The 15,818-nt window shown below is 40.7% G+C and overlaps 1 long non-coding RNA gene across 1 annotated transcript in view; it reads right to left on the minus strand.

The window, feature by feature from the left end:
* The window catches only part of LOC142500895 (uncharacterized), a 66,418-nt gene extending 53,298 nt beyond the window's left edge, over window positions 1–13,120 (minus strand). Inside the window, exon 1 of the long non-coding RNA XR_012803342.1 lies at window positions 12,346–13,120. This is a non-coding gene — a long non-coding RNA (uncharacterized LOC142500895). The remainder of the gene's footprint in view (window positions 1–12,345) is intronic.
* Between the last annotated feature and the right edge of the window lie 2,698 nt (window positions 13,121–15,818).

Genomic DNA, 15,818 nt, shown 5'->3' on the forward strand with positions numbered 1-15,818 from the left:
TTGAGTCCCATTGGAAGAAAAGCTCTACATGAAATAAAGTTGTTATCTAGAGCTGTCACCCACACAGAGTTCTGTTCTCTTTATAGCCTTGGGAAGACAGATGCAGCATATCAATTCTCCGGACAAAGAGTACTGTAAATGTTTCCTCATCCAAACAGCAAGCCACTTAGGTCAAGGCCATACAGCCTTCACCCTCTCGGAGGCTGTGCCGTCACCCGCGTGAAGCGGGTGTGTTTCCTGTCCATGGTAGACGCATCATTAGGGGCGGCACGGATCTGGTTCGCCCTCATTGGGTGAACCACTCACGTGACCTGCTTGTCGCGCCAAGACATCAGTTTCAACTGATTTCTTGCGCAACACACGCCCCCTCGTGGTGCTGCCCACGCAATCAATGCCTTTAGGCAATGTGATTTGCGCCCCGCGTGGACGCCTCCATGCGGTCTGTATGGACCTGCCCTTAAGTAATTCAACTTTCATATCTTTTAGTAGGGGAGTTTTCTCCTGGTTAAAAAAAAAAAAGCATCAACTGTTCAATGACTTTTTGGGTACAAGGTTGAAAATATAGAAACACATCAAACCTGTGCCAAGTAAAGGGGTCGAAAATGAAACCCTCTTCTGAAAAGCCCCAGATACTGACATATCCCTATCAGTGCTCAAATCATAACAAGTACTTTTGAGTTGGTAACAATGCACTGTTAAGCAAAGTACTTAGCACCACTTTAGGGTTTGGGAGAATACTTTCGGTATAAAGTCGATGAACACCTTACATTACCCATTTGCTTAACTTTTAAATGCTCTATATTCATATTTTATTTAGAACTCTATGGGGTTTTTTTTACCAGCACACAGAGCAGCACAGGCCTGAGCATCAGTTTATATAAACACACGTCTGATTTCAAGAGTTAAAGCAGTGAGGATTATTCTGTGTCTAATTGACTGGCAGGTACATTTAGACAAGACAGTTTGTACAATCAGTGTTGGGATTCAGCCAGGAAAGCAAGATTAACACCCTATTTCATGTGAAAACTGTTGTGGGAACTTTAATGTCCAGATGGAAATTCAGACCTCAATTTAACCACTCGTCAATCTTGGCAATCTTTTTCCGTCTGAGTTTATCATTGCCCGCCTTTTTGAATGATAGAAAACAGTTTGATGTATTTTGTTCAATTCGCAGTCCTGTTAACACCAGAACAAAAGGTGGAAACGCTAATTTTCTATGTAATCTTGGCCACCTAGCATAATAAGCAATTGTAGAATTCAGCTTGCTCCCTGAAGGCCCATTTGATAACTAAAATCCTGTTGCCTTGGCATTCCTTGGGCATTGGGCGGCAGAGAGTGAAAGGCGCCTTTTTAGAATCTTCAAGAAACAAGAATGACAATTGGGTAAGAACCAAAATAATTAATGGGCCAAAATACATATTTAAACATACAGTATTATGTAAATGAATATTCATGGGTGTTGAATGTAACATTTTCAAAGCAGCAGTGCCGCTACTTGTCTGGATAAGTGCTTGAATACCATGGCAGAGGACTGGAAATGTTTTAAAGCAGCAACATGCACTGATATATAATTTGATATATATATATAGATATATAATATACCAATCAATCAATTTATTGTTTTTCTTACCTAATCTGTTAGTTCCCCTGGAGCTTCTCTATAGTCTCCGACCTCCGGGGCTCACCTAGTTCCTGTGGTGCACCAGGAAAAAATATTTGTCCGACAGGCACACAATGGTCACTGGGTCAGGGCGCACTCCAGCAACCAATAGAAAGCCTCAGCGTCATCAGGAGCTGACTTTGCGGCTCTGTATTGGTGACCCCGGTAGCCACATTTATAGTTTAGTATTTTTTTTAGAAAACTTCCCAAAAATGCAATACTTTTTTTACTGGAAACTTGGGGGTTTCAGAGGTCAGGGGACCACGTGGAAGACAACCCCCCCCCCTTCAGGTAGCGTTAAAAAAAAGCCACTTTGGGAGAGGGGGGGGGGGGGGGGGGCTTACTGCTTTAAATCCACAGACCAAGCAATATCCTACATGTGTGTGTTTTTTTTTTAATAAATCAGTTCTAAACCATGAGAAAATACTTGTAGCATTTTTTTAAAATCAACTCTAAATGACACTTTTAATGTATTAAAATGTAACAAGCATTTTTTGTTTCTGTAGCAACTATTTACAAAGTTATATCTCCTTCCTCTTCTGAAACAGGCTCTGGCACACCCCCTTTGAGCCCTGCCCTCTCGCTAGCAGTGCACCAATTGTATCTACTGCCTGATCACATTATCTTCCGCCCATAACTTTACATCTTTGGTCCTCTTCTGCTGCACTGAGCCATTTAGTGAACCCCTGAGCCGAATCTTCACCCATCGATCACAGGAGAACAGATCAATCGGTAACTTAGCTAATTATTTATCATTGTGTAGATTGTGTTGATGCATATATTAAAGGGAAAATAAAAAAAAACGTCAGCTTGAACTGCTGTTTTAAACAAAAGGTGTAAAGTGCTGAATGCCTTTCAATATGGATGCATTTTCTGCAGCTAATTACATTGGTTTATATTGAGACTGTAATCCAGAGTCTCTTAGTACAATATTTCAAGGTGCTATGTACCTATCCTGCCACCCTACATGTGATATGAGAATTACTAATAGTGCTCCAAATATGCTAACGGCATGCATCAAATTCTGTCTCTCACGTCTCATCTATCACCTATTTCAGGATTAGCCAACTCCAGTCCTCAAAGGCCACCAACAGGTTTTCAGGATATCCCTGCTTCAACACACGTGGCTCAATCAGTGGCGTAGCCACAGGTGGCTAAATCAGTGGCTTCAGCACATGTGGCTCAGTCTTCAAAGATTGAGCCAGTCAGTCAGTGGCTCAGTCAGTCAAAGACTGAGCCACTGATTGAGCCATCTGTGCTGAAGCAAGGATATCCTCAAAACCTGACTTGTTGGTGGCCCTTGAGAACTGGAGTTGGCCACCTATGGTGTAGGTGCTACTGCTGCTTTCAAATGATTTCAAAGGTCTATGACTCATGTATGAATCCTTTCAGTCCTCGTCCAACCTCATTCACATTTCTTGCAGATTTCAATTCGCTGTCTGCGTCAAAGAGTTTCCAAACGGCAGATGCAAAACACATTAGGGTGAAGCTTTCAGGCAGACCTCTGTTTTTCCACCAGAAGAGGAATGTGTTGGTCTGTGTCACCCAACAATGAAGGAGACAAATACCGTTATCATCTGGCCCCTAAATATCATCAGCACATGGCTAAGATTGTTCTTGGAATAAGCTAGTTAAGCAAATGTTTAGAGCCCAAAGAAATCAAAGTAATCCCCCAAAATGAAAACGTTAACAATAATTATTATAATTTTGCCAATTTCCATGATGTAATAAAATATATCCATATGCGAATATATATTTCTTGCCTCACCCCCCTCTCCCTATATCAGATTACTTGCTATAGCTATTTTACAAACAGTGCACCTAGTTGCTCATAATTGTGTTATGGTGTGCCTATACATAGATATGTATGTATGTATGTATATCTATATATATAGATAGATATACATACATACATACATAAATACATATCTATGTATAGGCACACCATAACACAATTATGAGCAACACACACACACACACACACACACACACACACACACACACACACACACACACACACACACACACACACACACACACACACACACACACACACACACACACACACACACACGTGGATATATACACTAGCCACATACACATATACACATACATTTATATATGTGTGTATATATACTGTAGATACTGTATATACACATACACCAAAACAAAATTATGATATATAATCACTGGGGGAAAAGGTTAAAGAGAAAAATACTAAGTGGTGTGTCGATTGTTAATAGTGGATGGAGAATTCGGCTTCAGAATGTCTGGCTAGGTGAAGTTTTCCAAATATTCCCTCACATAGTAATGTAGAACGGATCTACACTATAAACTGTGACATACTACATGCATTACTAGCACTGGCAGAAATCCACTATGCGCTTCTCAACACTACAGCAGTATCCTGTCCATACTGCCAGGTCCTGCAGACACCAGTTAGGTTTCAATGAACATGGCTCCCTGACAAGAGTTCTCGTGCAATGCCAACAACTATTTAAAGAGGCTTTACATTCCAGCTCCAATAGGCATATACTGTATATAATATATATGTAATAACTTCAGATACTTTACATTTATCAGTATGATTTCATTGTAAAATTCTACAGTAGGGGTAGCAACTCCAGTCCTCAAGGGCCGCTAACAGGTGAGGTTTTCAGGATATCCCTGTTTCAGCGCTGGAAGCTTGGCCCGAATTACGGGTGCACCGGCAGGAGAGAAAGGCTGGTGTGGGAAGGGGAGGCAACAGCTGGGGAGCGCCAGATCACCTGCCGTCTCCAGGCCCAGGATACTTTTCCCAGCTCTCCACCCCCCCCCCCCCCCTGTAGGCGGCCCTGGTGCCTTGTTTAGATACAGTAGCATTCTCAGGAATGGCTCCACACTACTTTGAAGGTTCACAGAGAGGCCGTCTATGCCCAGAGGGGGCTCCCCAAGCCACAGCTCCGAGGCATTCTTGGAGAAGCCCCATCGGAGTGTCCACAGCTGACTCTCACCCAGGCCATGGATGGTATTCAGTACCCGAGACAGGGATTCTGATCACAGACAGAAAGAGTAGTACAAGACCCAACAGGGGCCCAAAGGAGATGGAGCACTATCGATGCTATAGAGCAGAGGGATCCTTTAGGTAACAGGAGTTAGTAAGTATTGGCACCTTCCTATCGGACCGAGATAGAGGCATTTAGAGAAGAGGATACAGACCGCACAGACACAGAATAGTGATGAACCTATACACAAAGTGATGCATACCGTGCAATTGAGACTTCATCGATGGTGATTAATAAAGATTCTGTTTGTAGGAATAAAGTTCCTGGCACCCATCATTGCATTACCAATGCCCAGCCTGCACGGATCCAGCGCCCCGACCAGGTAACCCACACTGAACCAGCCAAGTTCAGAGACTTTTGATGTAAACTCCCTAGGAGCTGGGAAGCGAGGATTTCACATGCAGCACCGGAGGGGCCACAGCCCCCCTGGCACATCGCGATCACGTGCTCACAGCGCCACTGATACCAGAAACATGATTTCCAATATCTATGACCTAGCCACTATGTCACGAGGACCCTGGGGTGTTACAGGGTTAATGCAAATTGCATGTATCAAGGTAGTTGCTCCCATTCTTCCCCAATGTGCGTCAGTTTGCAATTTGAAGAGCGTAAGGAGGAGGAGTTAGGGTGGATATACATGTACATATACTGTAACTGACATCTTCAGGCTGGAACTTCAGCTTCCAACTATTCTGCCATGTTGTTCTATCCTATTAGGGACCCACTCCCACTTGGAAAAAAATCAATGAAGAGGAGAGGGTTTTGCACATTTAGAACATTTCCAAAATCTTAACTCATGAAAGCCCAGAAACAAATTCCATAGTCCCAGGGCCAGCCCCGCGATTACAGAGGCCTTGCGCTATTCCTCAAAACAATGAAACTGATTGCTGGGGAGAGTGTGACAGATTGCTGGGGGAGAGAGGCTCTTACCTTGTCCAGCGGCATCTCCTCCTGTAGCGTCTCATTGTGATGGTGCTGTGATGTCACATGGCACCGCATTGCCATGACAACGTGACGCCACATGGCACCGTGACATCCCAACTCTGCGTCCTCTGAGGAGGAGATGCCGCACCGGACAAGGTAAGAAGCCCCGCAAAAGCCCCACTGCACCGAGCCCCACAAAAGTCCCAGCCGGCCCTGCATACTCCATAAACACGGTGTTTTGTTACAGTTTTGTTAGAGTTGTCGGACATACATTCTTTTTTATTTTTACAGGATTCGAACTAGGGGGCTCTCTTTAGCTAAATCGAGCTATTTTTGAATTCTTGGTTACCAAGATATTTAACACTGTTTACGCTGGTTATTTAAACAGCCATCCAATAGGAAGTCACAACAACTGACATTGTGGCTTCCTACTGCCTGTGAGGCCGGCAAGATTTGACGGCCATGTTGAATAACCTCAGGGATCTAAAACTGTGGTAACTATCCTGGAATAATGGGGGGTCCCCGGAGGAAATAAGAATGCTGTTCCGCTCCCTATTTCCAATGCTGTAATAAAAAAAAAACTTGCAGGCGTGTTTACTGCTTTCAAGAAACAAACATGGACTTCAGAGTTAGGCTGAGTCCCCCGTGGCGCTGAACGCGCTCATGCTTAGAGCATGAGCGCCGGGTGTCCTGCAACTTGTGGTCGCGCACACGGGGGGGGGGAGGAGGGTGGGCGCAATTGTGGGCTATCTGAGCAAGCGGGAAAGTATAAAACACAAGCGCCGAGCGTGTGTGCCCACGCATGCGCGCGCATCGCATAAGCCGGAACTTGCATATATATATATATGCAAGTTACCGCGCCAAACGCTGCCCGCTCAGCGGGGACTCAGCCTTACAAGAAATTTCTTACAAAAATCTAAATGTTTCAATGTTTTTTTTTAAAGGCAATAACTAAAAAAAGCTATTTTTGAACAGTCTAATTTAAGGTAGGGCTTTAACCTACGTCAATTAGTAAAAGGTCAATCATTACCAACTATTTAACACGGTCACTTGACAATAAAACCAGTAGGATTGAGGCATCTTGACCATCAATGGAAACATTTCTAACTCGAGAGATTGTACAAGAAGAGAATGAATTCCTGCAGCCTACTCACTCTTACAGATGCTGTCCCCTGCAGAGCAAAGCTTTCAACATCCTTTTCTCTGGGGCTTTTAAGTAAGTCTCATTTGATAAGAGTGGCACAATTTACATGGTCACATATACTACAACGTGGTCACACACTTAACTTGGAGTGGATGAATAGCCGGTACTGTCTAAATTCAAACTCCAAACTCCAAACAGAGCAGTCAAAAATACAACTGGACATGTAATCAACAGGACTTAGACCTGTGACTTCCACCTACACATGGGAAGAATGCTACATTAGTTCCAATGTTGCAGGGGACACTGATACGTTCTAAACCAGTTCTGAGAACATTTGCAGCAGCTATTTTAATGAATTCTGCAAATATAAATTTATATCTGTTTTCTCCTCCGTAGAAAACGCCTGGAGCAGTTTACATTAATGTAAGTGATCAAAATAAAAAACAACGCTACAACGTGCAAAAATATATCATTCTGAATCCCAAAGGAATCGTGTTTTAAGGCTCTAACTTAATGCAATTATTAAGTTATGTGTTTAATAAGGGGATTACGGGGCTCATACCTCTTGTCATATAACAAACTTGCTAGCACCAACACTGCCAAATGTGACACTAGTTGCTGATTAACTTTGGGACAAAACCAGCATTTTAACCCTTGCATTGCAAGCCCAGTTGCCAGCCAAATAATTCAAGTCTGACCCATTGCTTTTCTATTTATAAGGAAAGGGCCGTGTGGGTAGCACTCCTAATGACCAGTCAAGGTACTGTATAAGAAATGTAGTGGACCCAGTAAAAATAGTGCTGGCTAGGTATCAAAAAGACTATAAACGTCATGCAGCTAGTGAGAAACTATTCCCTCCGTTAGGTATCTACGTCAAATGTTTATCAAGTTTCACACGTTTGAGACATGTTTCTCAGTCAGGCATGATTGATGCTGGATTAGACCTTCTGGTTTAATTAATACAAAGAGGGGCGACCGATGACAGCAAGATGCACAGAAGTTGATACTGTACAATCATCATATGTATGTCTAGTAACTCCTCCCTGACCTTTTGTTATAACTGTATATATAAGCACTCGTCATATACCAAGAGAGGAAGCATAGTTTCAGTTTCATGCGGTAAATGTTCAAATCAAACCTCCCTCCCAATGAGCGGAAATATTTTAGCCAATATTGAATAAAACGAGGTTTTATGTAACATCCAAGTCTAGCCTTTTATACTCATTATCATTATGGTTTCTCATGAAATTACAGAGCAATATCCTTCTGCTGATAGTATCCAGCACATACCTTTCCTCTGTCGCTTTACTGCTAAAACTTTAATGCAGGCCCTCCTTCTCTCCCGTCTCGACTATTGTAACCTTCTACTGTCGGCTTTCCTGCCTCTCAACTGTCTCCCCTATAATCTATCCTAATGACTGCTGCTGCTATACTCCTAAATCTGTCTCAGCGTCTCTCCTGCTGAAATCCCTCTCCTGGCTTCCTATTAAATCCCGTATCACTTACAAAATTCTCCTCCTCTCTTTTAAGACTCTTCTGCCCCTCCTTGCATCTCAGCCCTAATTTTTCGCTATGCACCTGCCCAACTCTTACGTCCTGCTCAAGGATGTCTTCTGTCTACCCCTTTTGAATCAAAAACACTCTCCTCAAACCTTTCTTACTCACTGCCCCACATCTCCAGAATGCCTTTCCCCTAGCACCCTCTGTCTCCACTTTTTGGACCTTAAAACACACCTCTTTAATGAAGCATATGGGTAGCTCCACTGCCTGATGCTATACACCTCATACATCGACCTCGGCCTCTTGAAGACGCACTGACCAAAAACACCCTATTTCTGTCTCTGTACGGTTTCCCCAGTTACCACTTAGATGGTAAGCTCTTCGGGACAGGGACTCCTTTTCCTAGTGTTTTATGCCTGAAGTGCTTATTTCCACTATGTGTTATATTATTATGTCATGTGAATTACTGCTGTAAAGCGCTATCTACCTGAATAGTTATATAATTAAAGGTGTACATACATACAGTACATCATTCTTTAAAACTATCATTTTAATAGTTAAAGCATGTGACAATGTATAATTCTACAGATCCTGTTACAAATCTGTCACAATCCTGATTGTGTGCCTAACATAATGGCTGCTTCAGTCAGTAATATAAGGATACATTGTAGCTGCTGAATTACACTAAGGTAACATTATCTATTGTTACAGTTTACAGATCAAACTACTGGGAACGTTTGCCACAAATTATCCCAAACAGGAAGTGTTGCAAAGATCTTGTTCTACTTGGCAGGTGGGTTAAAACCTGTTATAGAAATCAACAGATACTTTAAAAGTCATCAAAATGGCATGAGTTGAATAAAAACAAACAAAAATAAAACAGTAACTATTATCTAATACTACAGAACGGATTAAAAAACAAACAAACAAAAAAAAACCCATAAGATTTCACATGTTTGCACTTTAAACTGAGAACCTGTGCTGCTCTTCACAGCCTTGTGACCTTGTACAAGTATCTTTATCTCCCGGTGTCCTGAGCACAAAAAGAGAATAGACTGCCGCTTCTTCACACAAAGATTCCTTGTGCCTGTAAAATTCTAAGTGATCTATGGATGAAGGCAAAAGTGGTGCAATTCTGGAGCAAAAAAACCTGCACTATATCAAAGGAAAAAAAATCCCATTGAAAGCAATATCATTTTTTTCTTTGATGAGCATTTTTTTTACTCAGAATTGCAGCACTTTTGACTTGATACATAGTGTACGTACATAGCCAACTCCATAAAAATATATCACTTTTTATTAATAAGCATAAAATGATCCTAAAAAACAGCAGATCTTCAACAATAGCAATAACGCTGTTGACAATAATAATACTTCACATTATCTGAGTTTCGTAGCCAGGTTACCCAGTAACATGCATCGATCCTGATTGCCCCTCTGGCAACCATGGGTTAACGGCGAACAAGATCCTCACGTCCCGTCAGCCACTGTCATCAACTATACATCCCGTAAAGATGATTCACTCGGTTTCTAAACCGGTATTCAGTTTGAAAGCAAAATGTAAGCAGTTGGTCCGCTATGTTCTGAGTCACAGCACTGTGGTCAAGAACAGAACACACTGCACTGGCACCTGTCAGGCTGCACACTATGCTCCATATGCATCTAACTGGGAGGACAGGAAAACTCCCATACGTGCAGAATAAACCGGTATTATGTACAACTGCTTGAATTATATTTTCTCATTACATTTCAAAGAGTGCCGGACTGCTCTGACATCAGTTGTTGTTGTCACTGAAAGCGTTAATATCCACCTCTTGCTGGGGAAATGTAGTTAATCAGAATTCTCTTTAAGTCAGGGGTGCTCAACTCCAGTTCTCAAGACCACCCCCCCCCCCACCCCCCCAACAGGTCAGGTTTTTAGGATAGCCCAGCTTCAGCACAGGGGGCTCAATCAGGTTCTCAGTTGAAGACTGATTGAGCCACCTGTGCTGAAGCAGGGATATCCTGAAAACCTGACCTGGTGGCGGAGCTTGAGGACTGGAGTGGAGAACCCCTGCCTTAAGTATTTAGCACTATTTCTATCGTCGCTTGCAAGCAATACATATGCTTTAAAAAAAAAAAAAAGAGCAGCAAAATGTTTTTTCCCCCTTCTCTATAGGAGGAAACAGCAGCTATTAATTTACTGTAGCTACTAACCTGCAAATTACAAGCAGATATCTGCAAAGTGCTACAATAGACAAATAAACAAGAATCACTAGAGAGAGACTGTAACTTTTTTTTTTTTAAAGGTGCAAACCCGCCAAAAAAACAAAAACAGATAATGGGTCTTTTAAAACGTTATTTAAAAAAATGTATTCAGCACTTAATCAATAGACATAACAATTACAGTGAGAATGAAGGGACAACTTTTTTTGTTTGCATCTGATAAACTGTTAGCAGACTGTAACCTATGGAATGCAACCAAATGAACTTACCGCATTGCGTTGCAGGGCTCTCTGGCAGCGAAAGGTTTAAACAAAATTCAAAAAGTGCAGATGCTGCAGAAAGCACATCTTTTTTGTTGTTGTTGTTTTTTTTTTTTGTTCCAGCGAAAGGGTTTATGGCCCAATATGAAAATTCTTCATCCATGAAATTACAGTGTAGAGAGCTTTTGAAACCTAACATGTCTTCTGCGTGTGTGCTGTTACCTGTACATATTGAGACGTTTAACCTGTCAACTATACACAAAGAAAAGATCTGTGAGGTTCTAAAAGTTCTGAACAGTATAGTTTTATTTTCATATTGGTCGATTAAACGGCATAACGACCTACAACATACCCAGAAAGCACAAGCAAAGACTGGAGAAAATTCTAAATTAACCAGTGTTTTGTTTTTTACAATACGGTATTGCAATTTGAAAACATGTTTCTTTCAATGCATGTATCATCTATTTGGTCTGAAAAACGTTACATTCACAACATAACGAAACATCTGGGCTTTAAACACCTCTATTAACCTTGCACTTCTCTGCATCACTTGTTTTGACAATTTATTGCAGTATAATCACCTTTTGTTTTGCCAGTAATGTGGTGTTAATCTTTTGCTTCCTCAGTGGGAAAATTCAGTTCCTATTTGCCTTTTCTGGTTTATTTTCAGTTTATTCTGAGTCTGAAAGCTACATGACATCTGACCTGATACACAGGGATGAGTGAGTTTATAGAGACTGCTACCAGGAAAAAGTTTTACATGGCCATATCACACCTTTTATTCTGTATGTGCAAAATCTGAGAGAACACATTTAAACTGAACAGATTTCCATGAATTCTAACAATTCCAATATATTTGAGTACTTTTTATGTCGATCCCTATACCAACATTTAGTCCAAACCCAGACTAAAATTGGCAAAAAAAAAATGTTTGTCTGTTTATCGCCTGCATTTATCTACATTCTGGCTTTAAAAATGATTGTCACTGAGGTGGTAATGTCATTTTAGATTGTAAGCTCTTCGGTGCAGGATCGCCTTTAGCCTTTTGTTATCATTTACCTGTTGCACTTACTCCCATTGTTTGTAATGTACAGTATTTACCTCCTATTGTAATATTGTAACGCGCTGCGTATATGGGTGGAACAATATAAATAAAGATAGACATACATTGCAGACTCAGTTGTAGCTCTTTGTGACCTTAGGGACGTTACTATCTCCTTATACCTTAGGTACCAAAATTACAATTGACAAGATATTACAAAATATTTACAATGTACTTTCATTATTCATAATCACAAGCTAAACTGGTATGAAATCCAGAAGAAATCATTCAAAGTTTTTAAAAATGACATTAAACCCCCCTTTTTTTTTCTACCCCTAATCTAAGAATGACAAGATATCCCTGGAGTGCCAGAGCATTAAAAGAGAAAATTATTATTTCGTGTACAAAGCAGGAAAAGGTGAGTGTAAAAAAAAGGTGTTTACAAAATAGTGCATCAAAGGTTGAGCCTTTAAGTTAGAGTGTCAAATATTTAGTTTTGTGAACGTTGTCGTTTCTTTAAATATGTAAGTAAAGCAGAAAGGTGCAAAGAGTAAATGTGTACAGACCTCTTCCAGCAGTTGGTCAACTCTTCCCAAAATAGCTGTCTCCATTTGATCTGCTGAAGCTACTGCAGAGAGCTGGTGAGTGTATCTCTGCTTCTCTAAATGAGAGACCCTGGACTGTAAATCTGAAGTCCTAAAGTGCACCAGGAGACTAACCACCAGAGAAAATACAGATACTACAGCAATCCCACATCCCAGGAGTGCAGGGAACCTGCTGCACTTTCCACAGTCCTCTGTCCTAAGGGGGGTATTACAACTCCTCGCAAAGGCACCATTGCCAGCACCCTTCCAACTCTCCCTCCCCTCCATGTCTCCCGAAACAATAAATAAATAAATAGAATAAATAAGGCACAATCTTAATCCAATCCAGGGTTCAGGGTTGCAGTGGTGTCACGGGTTGATCCTACAGCAGCTGTTTAATATATGCCAAGCAGAATGAAGTTGTGAGTTTGGTAGGAAGAAAGAAATTAAAAAAAAATTAAAAATGTTCTCCAGTTTTTAATAATCCAACTCCAAGAAAAGTGATGGGAAAGTTCTGATCAAGTTGCTTTACTCTGCTTTTTGTTCCTTCTCTCCCTTTGTGAATATCAATGACTTGCCAGAGTGGTTAAGAAATCACACATGCAAGTCCCCATTACAAAGGTGTAATTCTCAACTGGTTTGGGAGCTGTGCTGTAGCAGGATCCTTCCTCACTCCTTTGTAACATGACACACTCTGCCTCTCTCTCTCCTTCTGAACTGCAGGGATCAGATGAGCCAGCTGGACCCCCTCCTCCTCCTCCTCTCTCCCTCAGTGTAACCTCCTCCACTCTTTCTTGCACACTAAAGGATGATTTATTTATTTATGCAAAGTGTTTGGGAGGGATCTGACCATGGGACATCCTATCCACCCACCCTTCCAAATCCCCAAAGCACCTCTCATCAGCTACCCTTCGGCTTTGAAGTGATACCCACTGCAGATATATATATATATATTTAGAGCAGCAGGAAGAGTTAGTAAGCCCACCAGTTGTTATTTTTATTCTAGCTATGATTCTATCTTTACAGAAGTGTTTTTGCATATTTACACAATCTGACTTTAACTTTTTAATGTGAATTCCATGCTCGGACTTTTTATAATAACTATGTAATAATAACTTTTATCTCATATATAGCGCTTTTCTCCCAATGGGACTCAAAGCGCTTCACAATGACAGTATAGTGCGCAGAAAGCAGCATTGTACATAGGATAGTTACAGACACAGTCCCTGCCCCATAGAGCTTACAATCTATCTTTTTGATGCCTGAGGCACAGGGAGATAAAGTGACTTGCCCAAGGTCACAAGGAACTGACATCGGGAATTGAACCAGGTTCCCAATTCAAACTCAGTGTCATTTTTTAAATAAATATTATTTATATACAGGGTTGTTTTCCCGCTACACACATTAGTATTATCATTATTTACTTTAGCTCTGAACATGTTCTCAGTGCTGTACAAAAATGAAATACACATTGATTGACCAAGATAATACAAGGGTTGAGTGCTAGAGACATAAATGGAAAATATGTTAGATAGATTTACTGCCCCAAAGAGCTTACATTCTAGGAAATCTATAGCACTCCAGAGAAAATTGCTAGTATTTATAAGGCCATTTTCAGATTGTAAATAATAGCTGCTATTTCTTTCCATATGACTTATTTGTTTTGCAGCATAAAAAGTGAATATGTATGTGTGTGTATGTATTAGAAAAAGAAAAGAGAAAAAGCGCCCGATCCTTGTGTAAAATCAGATGAACATTTTAATATAACACGGACAAGACAAATGCACACTTACAATTTGTCTAATAAAAACAGGCATTTTATGGGACCTGCCCATGCACCAAACGAAGACTCCACGGTCACCTCCGCTCTGTGATAGCCAGGATGGTTCTGTAGCCAGTGTCTGTGAACGCCGTGAGCTCCAGGATAGATGGAATCCACTTGTATGGAGCTGTTAGCAGCGTGCGTCCGCCATTCCTCTCACACATGTGATGCCGGGACCCGGAAGAACTTCACTTCACAATATCTCTCTGGTGCTATAGCAGGTCAACCACGTCAGCCACCGTAGTTCCAAATGTAACTATCCCTACGCGTTTCTTCCGCGTAAGCGGATTTCATCGGGATGGACACCAATGGGACTGTCTGTTGTTAAATAGTCCCTCACATCAGTAAACATTATGTGACTCACAGGTGTATTAAATTCATTGGGTGTCATTAAATCAAGTTGATATCTGGTGCAATGAAGTTGATGACTAAAACATATTTGGACATAACAGAATTTAGAACGTAAATGCATTTAGTAACAGTAGAAGAGGATAATGCTGCAGATGGGCTTCATACACAATTCATATGCAAATTACATATTGACATGAAAAGGATGTGGAATTCACGACTTGTTCCAGCATATGTGCATTACAAACAATTATATAACTAAGTGAATGAAATAAAATAAATGACATATAAAATGTGCCAATAATCTTTAGACCTTAATTCTATACACATCCTAACTATAACTAATACATTAATATTTTAGTTGTGTAATTATAGATAAAAAACGTGGTAATACCTAAAAAACAAACAATAAATAATTAATTTCATACGCAGTGCTTTATATAGTATGTAATTGTAGTAAACCTAATTAAGCTTGAAAAAGAGAGGATCATTTAGTAGATCCCTCCATATATAGACTAGAAGGAAGAGATGAAACAGTGGTTAGCGATTGCAAGATACAAGTGTGTGTATGTATGTGTACGTATGTATGTATGTATGTATGTGTGTATATATATATATATATATATATATATATATGTGTGTGTATATATATATGTATATATATATATATATATATATATATATATATATATATATATATATATATATATATATACAAATACAACTGTATGCTCATCTGCATGTCTTAGGCAGGTCTGCAACCTTACAGTGCTGTATGCTGGGTGATAATGGGGAAAGGCGGGGTTGCAGACTTGCCTAAGACATGCAGATGAGCATACAGTTGTATTTGCATATTTGCTTTCCTGTGGAGGGTTTTTGTCACTTTGTTTACTCACCATAACTTAACTCAGTATTATGGTACACATGTACACATGTACACATGTACACATGTACACATGTACACATGTACACATGTACACATGTACACATGTACACATATATAAATATAGCCAATAAAGAATATCACTTGTGAACACATTCACATGTCTTAGACAGGTCTGCAACCCTGCCTTTCAACCATTATCACCTAGCATACAGTGCTTCCACCGCAGCAAGGAATTCTGGGAGATGACATGCAAATGAGCAGACGTGTCACCTTTTGCCTGGAATATCCATTCACATGGAGCCCACACCTGTGGTGAAGCAGGAATAGCTGGAAAATCTGACCTGTTGGGGGGAGGGGAGGGGGATCGGGTTGAGGACTGGAGTTTAGAACCCCTGCACT

The sequence above is a fragment of the Ascaphus truei genome, chromosome 8, assembly GCF_040206685.1.
Source record: "Ascaphus truei isolate aAscTru1 chromosome 8, aAscTru1.hap1, whole genome shotgun sequence".
Taxonomy (NCBI): Eukaryota; Metazoa; Chordata; class Amphibia; order Anura; family Ascaphidae; genus Ascaphus; species Ascaphus truei.